Genomic DNA, 14,917 nt, shown 5'->3' on the forward strand with positions numbered 1-14,917 from the left:
TTTCCTGTTTGGGTTGCAGCTGTACAGATGGGTAACTCTGGGTCTTCCTGGACTTTCTCTTTTTAGGTGTGCTTTGAAACAGGGAGCCAGAGGGATTTTATGCTTTCTAGATTTGGGTAGCTTTAAGAGGAAACTGGCTGCTTTCCAGTGTCAGCCCGGCTCAGTATTACTACTACCAAATAGAAATTTGTTGAATTCTAGAAATTGAAAGTATTAATAAGACAGCAGTTTGAATCTTGGAGGGTTGAACACATGTAAGGATGAAGAAGGAGAAAGTATACTGGAGTCCTTTCTACCGTCCTTCTTTTGCTTGACTGAGGGGTCAATTTTGGAACAGGAAAAAAGGGACTGAAAGGTGAGAATGCAGAATATTTTGCCTGGAAAACAGAATATGCAATTTTTATGCAATTTTTTTCTGTGATTAGCATATATGGAGTTGCAGCTGTTATTCCTATTACCAATTTATTCACCTAGAAGTTAGGATGGAAAATACTGCGTATCACTGTTTACCATAGTTCTCTAGTTCTCTGTTCATATTTCATATAAATTACTTTTGGGTTTTTTCAATTGATATTCATTTTGGCCGTAATAATGTGTAACTATATTAAAAAGCAAAACCAGACTCACAAAGGCAAATAAGAAGGCTCTCTTGATCATCATAATTAAACGAGTTAATTTCTTCCAGAATTCACTCAGACTGTCTCTGACATTCACTAATACCTGATTGCCATCTTTCTTTACTGAAAAAAAAAAAAGCCCAATATTTCCTGTGAAGTAAACTTAGTCATTCCCACTAGGAAAATTATTGCTTAGCTACACTCAAAGGAAATCATCTTTCCAACAGCTAGCCCCACAATCTACAGAAGCGTATTAGTCCTCATAAAAAGTCATTAACATTTATAGATAAACTCTAAAGAGAGAAACCAACATGCACATATAGAACAAGAAAAAGAATGAATCCTTGTATCCTTACATAAAAATCCTTTTCATGCCAATTGGAGTTTGCAGAAGAGAAGAAGAATATCCAACAAATGAGTGTCACAGACTAAACAGTTCAGAAAAGTACATGACTTCAGGAGGACTGAGAGATTAATTTCTTCCTTGGGTTATAATCAATTCTGTAAAACAGGAGGCATTATTTATTGCCAGATTCTCAAAGATATATACGCACCAATTCCCAAATCAATATGCATGCTTCTAAATCAAAGGCAAGCAGGCTCCACTGAACCAGGTACCACCTTGACTCCAGAGGCTGCCTTCCCAGTTGGCCAGGCTGTGGCTGACCGCAGCCACTGCCCTCAGCCCACCATGGCTCTCCTTGCCTGTGGCTTTGGAACAAGTCTGATCAGGCAGGGAAGGCACTGCCCTATCCCATGGCCCTCGAGATCTCACCAGGTCACCCCCAGACAGGTTGCTCCCTGGAAGGTGCGTCTGAAGGAGACCAGAGCTCTCCTTCTCACACAGGTCCAGACCTGAACAAAAGCCAATACTTAAACTATACTGAACAGGATTTGCCGTTATCTGTGCTGACAGTCAGCTGTGGTCAGGGCCACAGTTCACAACACAACATAGCTAACAACATTTTGATTTGGAAGGAAGCCTGGCAGAGCTAAGACCAATGTAATAGCAGTCAGTAGCACTAAGCATGGCAGAGAGGTCTATCTGAAGAATCATGCATATGATTGACTCCCTTGTCTAAGGACAGAAGAAAGTAGTTCAGCAAAACAACAAGTTTTGCTTCAGTATTGTGCTCTAGACTGTGAGGGCCGTAGGATACCAGCAAATGATGGCCAGTCCTGGTGGCTGCCTCAATAGCTTCTAACCATAAAATACAATAAGCAAACTAAGGCAGCAGTGAGGAAAAAAACCCCACACTGAGGCACTTGCCTTCCCAAGGAATGAATTGAAAATAAAGAAAGGAAAGAGTTATATTCCGGTTTATATTTTCAGTCAAGTGTTTTCTTTGTTTATCATGAATAAACCCTTTCTTGCTAGATTTGAGTGCTCAGGGAAGCACAGACATACAATGTAGGAAACTGAAGTCTTTTATACACGCACCCTGGGATACAAAATTATTGGTGGGTGGGTGAAAGGCTGCAACACTAGCCCATTAAGGAGAAGATTATAAATCCAAAATCAAAGAGAATCTTTCATGGTCCTGTATGTGTTTCATATTACTTTTCCATAGTTATTAGTGCTTTAAAAAGATGAGAGCAAGTTTAATACCATTTTTTTTCCGGCATATGGCTACCAGCAGAGCAGTTATTTTTAAATTAACCCTAATGTCTGTGCCAGCTTTTTTCAGTGCTGACATGCTACGATACCTATGCTATGTCACTACTGGGGCTGTAAAAGAACTGTTGTGGTTTAAGCCCAGCTGGTAATTCAGAACCATGCAGCCGCTTGCTCCCTGCCTTCTTTACCTCCGACTCCTGGAGGAATGGAGAGGAGAATGGAAAGAATGTACCTTCCATGGGTTGAGATAAGAACAGTCCAGTAACTAAGGTACAACAGAAACCACTACTGCTACTGCCCATAATAATAATGATAAGGGGAAAAACAAGGGGAGAGAATACAATTGCTCACCACCCACCAACCGATACCCAGCCTGACCCTATCAGCGATCTGCACCTTCTGGGTAACTCCCCCCAGATTCTGTCCTGGGCATGATGTTCTGTTGCATGGAACACCCCTTCAGCTAGTTTGGGTCAGGTGTCCTGTCTCTGCTTCCCATGCCCCTCTTCACCAGCAGAGCATGAGACTGAAAAGTCCTTGATTGGGGTAAACATTACTGAGCAACAACTAAAAACATTGGTGTGCTATCAGCACTGTTCTCACGCTAAAGTCAAAAGCACAGCACTGCACCAGGTACTAAGAAGGAGTAAAATGACTGCTACTGTTGAACCCAGGACAGGTGGTGACACTGTCAGCTACACCCAATTAATGTCTAATTCTGGACCTGGAGGGGGCTGCGCTATGGATAAGTATGCATAGGGAATGGAGTGATGCCAACAAAATTCACTTTACCTGGAACATAAACAAATTGAAACCCAGCACTTTAAGTAATCTTCAGAGAATTGATTCCTTCCTGGTACAATTTAGATGCTACATAACAAATTGTATTATTTTGTGGTTCAAGGCAGCTTCAAACTCTATGTTTTAGTTATATAACATATTTGAACTCTGCTATGTGTGGGATTAAATTTACTTGAAGCCTGTGGCTAATGTAAACCATCACCTTTTAGAAATGACAAGTGACATCCTAATCTATAGACAGTTAATCACCAATTTGCAAAATACAAATTGCCCTTCTCAAGTTGCCTTTATTTATTTTTTTTTCTCCTTTTCTGCTCAGCATATCAATGCTTACTGTAATAATTCATTTCTACTGTAAAGGAGCACTAGGTATTGCTTTAGGTGAACAACTCAATTCACCTAGGCTCTGACTTAGAGTAGGCCATCCATGACAATACTAATAAATTATGCATGAAATCGATTTAATCTACCTTTGAGACATAATTTGTCCTGCAAAAAGTTGTGTGTGCAGTTCACTCATGTTTTTATTTCATTTGCTATTCTGTGGCCTGCTTTGCTGTATATTTATTACAATCATTTCAGTTTCCTAATCAGAAAAAAACTCTACCGCATTTTCTTCTGAGATTGTTTTTCTGTTCACTTTGATTTTTACTGAGGACAACACAAATACCTTAACTGAGATGTCCTTTATGATCCTTTCCACCTCAGCAACTCTCAGCCCTGACTCTACTTACAATATTGCTCCATTCATAGAATGTACCCAGTAGGGCACTCTGTTAATCTCAAATAAAATTCATCATTGTCAACAAGATCCCTATCGACTTCAGTTGCCACTAGTTCTGGACTTCTCTGCCTTTGTAAATTTGGTAAATAACTAAGTCCTCACCTAAATAACATGAGATTCTACATTATCATGTGGAGAGAAGAACATTGCATTTTCAGGATTCATATGTTCCAGTAACACGCACTGATAAAATACGAAACTTGTGTTTCCCTTCTTGACAATGGTTCTCGTGCTCCAACACAAACCAAATGCATTCTGCCCCTGTAATAATTCACATATTTAATTCTTAGATATGCAAATCATATTTAAGAATTATCAAAATCCACATTCATCACATGAATGTTACAAATTTTGCTCACATCAAAAAAAACAGTCTGCACACCAAAATCAAAACAACATCATGACACTGAACAAAAGTGGAGAATTTACACAGAATCCACCCCTTGTGCCTTCATCACAATTATAACCATGTAAAATCCCCACAATCACACAATCATCCAGCTCTTTGTTCTTTAGCTGTATGCAGTCTATGGTTTGCCTGTTACCTCTCCCAGTTACTATTCTTATCTTGAATTCCTCATGCCCCATGTTAGGTGCAAGGACTGTGGTAGGTTGACCTTGGCTGGATGCAAAGTGCCTACCAAGCTGCTTTATCACTCCCCTCCTCATCAGGACAGAGTAGGAGAAAATAAGATGGGGAAAATACCTCATGGCTCAAGGAAAAAGCAGTTGAATAAAGCAAAAGCAAAGGCCATGTGCAGAAAGAGTAAAGGGAAACTGAATATTTATTCTATACTTCACAGGCAATTTCCAGCCACTTCCTAAGAAATGAGGCTTCAGTACATGTAGCAGTTGCTCCAGAAGACAAACGTCATAATAATAAATTCCAATCAACCCCCCTTCTTTTCCCTGAGCTTTTACTGCTGAGCATGTCATGTTATGGAATATTTCTTTGGTCAGTTGGGAATCAGCTGTCGTTGCTAGGTCTCCTCCCAAGGTCTTTCCCACCTCCAGCCTGCTGGTAAAGGACAAATGTTGGAGAGACAGCCTTGATGCTGTATGAGCACTGCTCAGCAGCAGCCAAACCACTGGTGTGTTATCTACACTTTTCTAGGTACCAATGCAAAGTACAGCACTATGAGGACTGCTGTAGCAAACTTATCTCTATCTCATCCAGACCCAATGCAACAAATGTGCTTTTCCCTCTGAAATATCTGGTTGACATGGTTGGCTTCAGTGTTTTCAGTGTGAGGCAGGAAGCTTCACTAAGCTTTCATAAAGCTGCTAGCAGAGCTGAGTTAGAAAATTCAGCTTGCTTACTTGTTTTGGCACCTGTCTGCAGCTGAAACTTGGAACATGATAAATCCCTGAATCACTAACAGAGAAAAAAAAAAAGAAAGAAAACTAAAAAAATAGAAGGGGAAAGTGAGGAGATAGAGTGACTCCTAGAGCAAGGGACTTCAGAAGGCATGTATTAAATACTATCTGATCTATATTTGCAAATGATTCTCATAAGTTCATCCATGTGGCAAATTCTGATGTACTGACTTTAAAGTTCCCCATGAATGCATTTTTTAATCTAAAGTGAAATCTCACATAGAAAAAGCTCTTTTATTTAGACTGTGAGAAAGTTTCTCTTTGTTCTAAAATCAAACTCTTAGCCTTTCCTTATTCTCTTTACCTCCCAATCTCAAGAAATACTAATTTCTAAAAGGCAGCTCAGGAGCCTCTAGGAAGCTTTCTGGCTATGTTTCGACAATGTGACAGTGTTCAGATGTTGCAATGGCCTGCACTGTATTTCAATAAATGAATATGTTACTGTACATGAAAGGGAGGGTTCTTATTCATTCCGTAATGTCGCCATTTTCTGCTGACATAAGGAAATACATCTTACAGTAGTTGTCTATTTTTTTCTAGCTTACCTGCAGGCTATTTTTATTTGAAACAAAATGAGGCAGATTTCAAGCAATGGAGGTGATAGTGTTGTTTCAGGTTAGGAGAGGCATATGTATCTCTCAGACCCACTGTCATTACAGAACATACTCCTTTGGATGCTGGTGTTTGATGCTCTTTCTTCAGTGTTAGAATATCTACCTTCTGGTAGGCTTACAATTCTGAAAGTTTTTTCCTTTCATCTGAATTATTTTTCCGTCTTGACATTTATTTTTCAGCCCTTTCATCCACCATTATAGTACCCATTCTGTTTTCCTTCATTTCCATGTCTGTATACTTTTTGTGCAGAACTTATTCTTCCCTTTCCATTCTTTCTATTTCAGTGTGAGTGCTTCTCATTTCCCACCCACTCGCAATTTTTACTGATTTTCTTCTCCATTTGTCACCCACATTTACACTACCCAATAAATTTTTTCCCCTGTATTACTACTCATCAGTAAAGTAAAACCCACTAGCTTTCTGATCAAACTAATGAACACACTGACTATATGAATTTTTCTGCAAGCAGGGTTAATTTCAATTCTAGAAAGGCTGAAACAACTAAAATTTATATCTTCTTCCTCCATAAAACAAACTGCTCCTGACATTCCACAGTTCATCAACATCTTCCTACAAGGTATCTCTAAATATTGAAAGCTTTTCCCCAAATTTTCTGCTGAGCAGGTGGGCTGTAAGATGGTTTTTGGTTTGTAGATACATTTTGGATTGTTTATGAAAGCTGTTTGTTATCATGCCATCTGACGGACAAGTTCTCAATGTGCCATCATGAGTAAAGCATCTGCTCTCACTACAATATTTCTTCTAATGTGAATAGGCCTAGGAGAAATTCACTGCTGCAGTGTATTATTCATCTTGATAAAAAGTTTTGCAAAGTATTTCAAAAGGTAAAATGGTGATATTGTCTGCTTAAGGGCAGTTTTACATTTTTTTTATTAGTGTTTATCCCAGTACAAATATATATATATATATATATATGCAAACTGATATATCTGTTTCCTGATATATCCTTTCCTCTAGAGAAATTAGCACATGCTGGTCTTCCAGACTGCAGATTAAAACAATGAAAAGAAATTATTTCTGTCCTCTATATCACCATGTTCTGATGAAGATTCTTTAAAACTTGTTCTCCTTCATTTGGTGTAGTAAGAGGGCTTAAGTATGGTAAGCTTGCCTGTTTAAAGCACAGAAATATTGCTGTATTGCCAGTCATTGCTAAAAACTGTACTTCAGGTGTTGATTGCTGTTAAGAACAAACAACACCATGCAAATACTGCATTTCTTCATTTCTTATTCCTTTTGAAATAATATCTTTTTTGGGTGGGTGGGTGGGGGCATTAGAGGAGTTTATTCACATAACATTTTAATATCTGTCATTGTTCTAAAATTTCACCTAGGACAGAGAGAAGTAATTTACAGAATTGCAGATTAGTTTAGGTCAGAAGGGACCTCTTGAGATCCTCTAGTATAAAATCCTTTGTGCAAGCAGGGTCACCTAGATCAGGATGTTCAGGACAGCATGCAGTTGGATTTTGAATATCTCCACAGATGGAGACTCTACAACCTCTCTAGGCAACCTGTTCCACTTCTTGATCAACTTCACAGTGAGAGTGTGTTTTCTTGTTTCTTTTCTATCTCAAATCTTCAGATAGAATTTCACCTGGTTTGTGTCCATTGTCCATTGTCCTGTCACTGTATCCAATGAAAAAAGCCTAGCTTTCTCATGTGATTTCCCTCATATCAGGTATATAATCAGGTATTTAAGACCCCCTCTGAGCCTTCTCCAGGTTAATGAGTCTCTGCTTTCTGCTTTTCATTACACAATAGACACTCCTTTAGTCATCTAGGTAGCCCTGTGCTAGAATTGCTCCAGTAAGTTCCATACTTAATTTCTCATAGCTGTAGATCACACTGGTTTGAAGGCAAACTATTGGTCTTCACAAAACCATTACATTAGGAACTTGATCGTAGAATAATTAGGATCGGAAGGGACCTTACAGATCATCTAGTTTCAAGCTACCTGCCATGGACAGGGACACCTTCCATTAGAGCAGATTGCTCAAGCCCCATCCAGCCTGGCCTTGGACACTGTCAAGGATGGGGCAGCCACAACCTCTCTGGGCAAAATGTTCCAGTGCCTCACCACCTTCATACTGAAGAATTCTTCCTAATATCTGACCTAAATCTACCCTCTTTCAGCTTAGAGTCATTAACCCCCTTGTCCTGGATAACTGCCCAAACTGCTCTTTCCTCTGCTGTTAAAAAACTTTGCAGTTCAATGATTTGAAAGCATTCAAACTCAAATCTCTGACTACATATAAAAGTTTATAAAGATATTCAGTTAATAACATTTCTCTCAATACTATTAGATTAATAGCAAAGTACTGTTACTGAAAGTTACGGAAAATAAGTGAAAGAAATACTGAATAATTTTTGTTGTTGTTCTTTGCCAATTAACTTTTTATCTGGTATTCTTAATTTGACAGTTCTTTTACAATCAGCCTTGAATTCATTTTATATCCTAAATTCTCTACTGACCTCCTGTAAACAACTTTCTGTGCTCAGAAAGTGTTTATGCAGCCTTCTGAAGCTGCTTTTGAAACCAGATCCACTGTCCTTAAGAGACTGGTACCCATAAATGCAAGCTCAGGCACAACCGGAGAGTGCTTTAGAAAGCATGTGGTGTCCTGTGCACCCTAACAGACCTTTGTGCCACAAGGCAGCTTAACATGTCATGGGACACTGGCAGACAAACCATATGCGTGCTGCCTCCAGGCTGTCTACAGGCTATAAGTGCAGAAGGCAGATGGGTCTTTGAGGTGGAGTGCCATACTTATATCAACTCTTTCCGAGTGAAACCACTTGTGGTATTCTGTACAGGTATAGAGTCTGCCAGAACCACAACTCCTAGCAAGTTAAAAATATAAATAGCTACATTAGACATGATACAATAGGGATCTTTTCAGATTCCATAAGAGGAAAAGACTCAGTGCTCTCACATCTAAAGAAACAAAACACTTTTCAAGATTTTATCATGAGTCACATGGTATCTGTAGATTTCCTTTGAAGCCTCAAGTCCCCAGGACAGATCTTTTATAAACTTAATGACAAATATTTAAAAGCCTCTTTTGAGGTTTCTTACTTAACAGCAAAAGACAAAAATCTGCCATGGAGAAATGGCTGAAATACACAGAAAACAATATGGCACCAAGCTAAAATGCATTCCTTTGTCAGCAAATACTGTTGGAAGATGCATAGAAAACATTGCTGAAGATTTGAATAAACAGGTATTACAGCAAATTACGCAGTGTAGGTGGCTTCCTATACAGTTGGCTGAAAGCACACATTTCTAACGTTGCAGTTTATGGTATTTGCTAGATTCTGTTTCAGTAATCAAATACACTAGGAATCACCACTCTCTAAGCCACTAACGTAAAGATGTACTGGAGAAGATATATTGCCAATGGTAAATGACTTCTTTAATAAAAGCAATGTTTTATGGAAAAACTGTGCAAATTTAACCACTGATGGAGTTGCTGCTTTGACTGGAACAAAAAAAGGATTAAAGGGTAAGGTTACAGATATAGTACCACGCATTCACTGTGTCATTCATAGACAAACTGTTGCAGCAAAGAAATATTAGCCAGAAGTGCCCAGAGTTCTACAGGATGACATTGATGTGCTTAATTTTATAAAGACATGTAAATGGTAGAATTCTAACAATACTTTGTAATGAAGTCAGGAGTGACTGTGAAAATCTTCTGTAGCACAGAGTAGTTTTCTAGTTGTCTCACAGCAAAGTGCTTTAAAGAGTTTTCAAAATTAAAGATGAGTTACGTATTTTTCTTTCACAAAAAGTGTTTCATATTTTCTGACCTTTTCTGTGTTGACAAGTGACTATCAGCAGTATGCTACGTAATAGATATTAAAATAAAGAAAAATAATCAGACTTACTGTGTCCTTTCAAGGTAACATGATGTCTTAACAATGAGTGAGAAAATAACTGGTTTTCAAAATGATCAAAATGGTTTGGAGACCACTGCTATAGTCCTACAGCAGTAAACCTCAACCCTGTGTTATTTTACTGTTGACTTTGCTTTTACTGTACATGGTGGTTGTTTTTTCAGTTATTTTCTTCCTGGCAGTTCCTTGGAAATTGAACATTGCCAATAAACCCCACAACACCACCCCCCAAAAAACCCAAACCAATCACCCTCCTCTCCCCCAAAAATCCTTTGGAAGCTCTTGAGGAAATGTCTCAGTGATTTTCTGCTTATGTATTTTCAGGTCATCGCTGGCACAGAGGCAGAGATTTCAGTGCACCATAGGGAAAATTATTCTCTCACGGTTTATAGTTCAACTCACCATTCAGATTTCTTCTCATTTCATGTGAAATCCTCAGTAACAGATAACTTGAGTGGGTACCTGTGTTTTATGTTCTTCTTCCAACTGAAAAGATATTTCAGGGCTTCTGAAATATACCAACACCTCAACAGAAGATGCTTCTAAAACACCCATTAAACTGGCGAGCATACTAAATAAGGAGCAACAAACTAAAACAGAGAATGAGGCTGTGAAATGTTTCTAGATAAGTAAAAATTATGATGGAATCATCTTGCTAAGAGAAGTGGTGGTTCAAAGAATGACAAAATATAATGAGAAGCTGGGTTGTAAAAAGAATTTATTAAGGGAATATTTTAAACTCAAAAACTCTGTAAATTACTAAATAGGCCAAGTGCTATTAAGAAATTCTGTGTTGCACAGTACTATCAGTTTACATATTTAAAAGATTTCTGCTGTAACTCACACATTTATAAGCTGCCACATAACAGGACAATTCAGGCAAAAAACCAGAGATTCATTTACCAGCCAAGAGATGATAAAAAACAAACAAACAAACCAACCAGATAAACAGAAAGAGAAAGGGGAAAAAAGAGAGCTGGGCATCTAATAACTGTTTTCTGTTCCTCAGGGAGCTCCCTATAAAAAGAAGCAGTCTATTTTCTCTCTTAGGCAAGTTAGTATAAACTAGCCATGACCCTCTACCTGTTCTTTTTTCCCCTGTTGCACTGTTTGTGTCAGAAGTTAAACCAGTTCCACTTTTTTCACTGCACTGTAAACCAGCCTGCATAGCATGAGTAAATAGAGGAGAGCAGTCAGTGAAATAAGGCAAGTCTATCAGCTTTTTTTCCCTTGCTTACATGTACATGGTTTTAAACAAACATGCAATAATATTTTATTATAAAGCTAGGAAACTCTTTAGATAAACACAAGTATTTGAAAAAAAGTATTCTTTTCTGTTTGTGTTGTAAGAGAAAAAGCCAATCTACTTTTCCATGTTTAAGAATCCACTTTGTCAAGTTCAGGGTGTACAAGATGTTAAAGGGCCAATAAAAACCTCATTAGATGTTTTGGAGATTATTTTGGGGTGTAAACCCTGCTGGGCATTACCAAGAAAAGGAAATACTAGAACTAGTGAAACAATCTGGAGCAAAGCCCCAGACAGTAAAGTTACAGTTGGCCATCTGCTATTCAATCTGACTCCTGGGAAGAAATAATACCACTCCTGAGAAAGAATCCTTAATAAGAAACCAAAAAGCTTGCAGTTGGAAAGAGCAAGTCAGATATCTAATGGTCCAGAAATTTTCTTACAGAACATAGAATTGGTTTTGGGAGAAGACAATGGTTCCTCCTAACAAGTTTACATTTGGAAGGAGAGAAAACCCCACCTTACACCACAAAACCCAAACTAGTAGATTCTTGTATTACTTCAGACTGCAGATGGATCATCAGCTAAAGATACATACTGTAAATAATATATAGATCTCCAAAATAAAAGGGAAGTAGTATTACATGCAACATGTGTTATTACTTGGAATATTTTCATTTCTGTTATAATCTTAAATTACAACTGGCATATAAAGATAGATGAATGTCTACTGAAAGAAAAGCATAAAGCAGATTGAAATGGCACTAATAAAAGAAAATGTGGTTGTGGTGATGAGAAAATGCAAACTACTATAAATGGGAACTCAACCATTTAAAAAACAGTTAGTACCTGAAATACATCCAGTGCACAAGAGCATTAAGTCTCTCCTTTGATTCACAGTATGAGTGTCTGATGGTAAATAGGAATGAGCTAGCAGTATGAAAGTAAACATATGCCTTTATTTCTAGTCTAGGTGGCTGCATCACCCTGCTTACAAAAGTGTCCCTGAACATTAACTGTCATCTTGCCTACTACATAATTTGCTCTTCTTGGTTTCGCAATTGAAGAATTGCTATATTGGATCCCACCCATCACTGCCATGTTTGTGCTACTATTTATGATTTAGCAGGGAAGCTCTGCTGCAACAGGAGGTTGCACGACAGAATTCAAACATTTTGAACCAAATGTCGTTTTGCCACTTGGTAATTCAATTACCATGCTTTCCTGCCTCCCGAACCCTCTGTGACCAAGATCACATCACTCAGTCTGTGAGCAGCTTCCCTACTTCCTTTTACCTTCCAGAACTGGACTGGCACCTAGTTATCAAACTCTCAACAGATTGTACTGTTCATATACCATTCTCTTACTGCAGACTTCTGTCCTCCTCTGCATTTTTACCACTATTGATTATAAGGATATTTTCTTCCCCAACTTTGTTTGTTTCTAACAGTTCCCCCGCCATTCATCACACAAGCCTTCTTTTAAGATCTCATTTGTTGATTTATTTTTAAGTCAATATCTCAGTTTGTTTGTTTGGACAATATTGGAATCAAACATGAAGAAAAATCAAATCTGACTTTTTTTTTTGTATAAAATGAAGAAATGTTTCAAGAAATCTTTTAATGAGATTAATATAAGTCTAGTCACACTAAAAGAAACCCTTATGACCCATTCTGCTTTTTATTATTTTTAAGGAATTTGACAGGGAAAAATAACAATAAAATTAGACCAGATGAGTACTTGCTTAACTCACAACATACACATAAAACCAACTCAAGATAAAATATTTCTACACCTTTTCCAATAGCTTTTCTCAGTTTTCAAGAAAAATCAGCCTAACAGTCTAGACTTAACTATGTGATTTTTGAAAATAAGCTTATAAAATTAAGTGTATTCTGCATATACAGAAACTTGTACAGGGGATAGAAGATCTCTTAAGACACCAGTATCTTAGGTCAGTCTGAAAATCAGCTCACTAGAATATGAAATGCAACCGAAGCCCTGGGCTGAGACATTAGAAACTGATGTTGTTGTGCACAGTTATCAAAGGAGAAAAGAGAGACCTCACAATATAAATTATATTAATCCAGAGGCTTAAATACATCCCTTCCCACCCACTGCCTTTTTCTCTTAACTTCTTGAGCTCTAAACAGACAATAATACAAAGAATACTAGTTTTTACATTTTTGTCTATTTATCTTTTGGAGAAAGCTAACACGTTTTTTCTTTTAAATAAAGAATTTAAATAAATAAAGTCAGAATTTTCTAACATGGTGTCCAGTTTGAGAAATCAATTTCAATGTATTTTAGATCATAATTTGGCAGGTGATGAATACCTTGCTGCCACATTCAGTTTTGTCAGCTTCTCTCAAAAGCTCTCAACAGCCAGGAAATTATTGGCTTGGCTGTTGCACTTAGTACTCTTTTCTCAGAGAGGTATACAATCTGAAGAAAATCCCAGAGTATTTTGGTTTATTTTTTAAATTAAATAATGGGTTAACTTATGTCATCTAGTTCTGGATATCTGTGAGGGAATAGACACCATAAAACAAGCTGAGCAAGTGTCAAGTAACATTGCAGGAAAAACTGCTGTGTTATCTAGATCACAATACTTTACATGCAATCCATTAAGCCCAAATATAATTTCATGTCTAAACCCAAACTTGTAACCCATTGGAACCCCACTGTGAGCTACAACATATTCAGCAGAAACTAATCTAAAAATGAGACAAAATAAAAGGAGAGAAGAGTATGGGGACTAGATTTGCACCATTACTCAGGATCAGCTGCAGCTGCTATAGAATTGAGGAATAAAATATAACTGGACTCATGTCCAGGTAGCAGAATAAGGCCACATACACAATACTCCTGTCCATCTGTCAACAAAACATGAAGCTGAAGGCCAAGAATCCTCAATGCAGACTTCAGGCAGCAGCAGAAAAATGCATATCTTCTATGAAATATCTGATAGTGGAATGTAGCACCTAAACCACAGGGATATTATTTACTCAATGTAAACTAAGCTGGCATATTTATGCTTCAAGGATGAATTGGAGAGGGCAAAGAGAAAAGGTGCTATAAATGGACTAGATAAAGATAAAAGCTGGAACTTACATAACAACTACCAATTACACAGGTAGAAACATCACAGCTTTAAGCAAGCACTAGATAAATCCAGAAGACAGGAGCATCAATTATTCAGCCATTTGAAATACAAGTCACATCAATTCAAGGCTGCTATTTTATACATGTACACTTATACAAAAAGGAAGTTTGATTTTGTCTCATTCTTTGCATTTATATGAACTATTTCACTATCTCCTGTGTGGTATATATTCTCAGTAGTGTTTTCAGCAACACTGTCACAGGGGCAACAGTGATTATTTTCCTTTTCCCTCCCCAGAAGTATGCAGCAAGGATAGACTCATTAATTTAGAATATTTAGCATTCACTGCTGTCGTGGAAAACTACAGAATACTTCTCTGGAGTATATGGGAAAACCAGCGAGCTTTTGAGGAATGGACTTCACTTGAGGCAAGATCATTTTATATAGATATTTGTGGATAAATAGGGCTGAAACAGCTTTAATTAGGCCTATCCCTCCCTTACAATAACTCATGAATAAAAATGAACATTTTTTTTTGTCTCCATGGTAACCTTCTCTTATGAGACTTTTCAAAGACTTTTTGTAGTAAGAATTCGTTACTCAAATATGTACAGAATGGAAATTCTCAACTTTCACACTCAAAATCCAGTTCTCAGTGTCAAGCTCCATGATTCTCGCAGACATGTTTGACAAATAACAAAATAAATATTTTTAATATTAAACAAACAACATTCAAACTGTATTTTCTATGTCAGAAAATGTTCACTTCATGCCAGAAGTGAACAGTAATTGGAGGTAGTGGCTAAACCTTCCTGTACCTGGAGAGTCACTT

At 37.6% G+C, this 14,917-nt stretch overlaps 1 long non-coding RNA gene across 3 annotated transcripts in view; it reads right to left on the reverse strand.

Annotated features, from left to right (window-relative positions):
• Positions 1–632: 632 nt before the first annotated feature.
• The window catches only part of LOC133224510 (uncharacterized), a 104,159-nt gene continuing 89,874 nt past the window's right edge, over positions 633–14,917 (reverse strand). For all 3 annotated transcript variants that reach the window (XR_009728863.1, XR_009728862.1, XR_009728860.1), the window contains exon 3: positions 633–740. This is a non-coding gene — a long non-coding RNA (uncharacterized LOC133224510). The remainder of the gene's footprint in view (positions 741–14,917) is intronic.

This window comes from Neopsephotus bourkii, unplaced genomic scaffold (genome assembly GCF_033783945.1).
Source record: "Neopsephotus bourkii isolate Nb327-2 ecotype Australia unplaced genomic scaffold, CSIRO-AGI_Nbou_v1 NB_1685, whole genome shotgun sequence".
Taxonomy (NCBI): Eukaryota; Metazoa; Chordata; class Aves; order Psittaciformes; family Psittacidae; genus Neopsephotus; species Neopsephotus bourkii.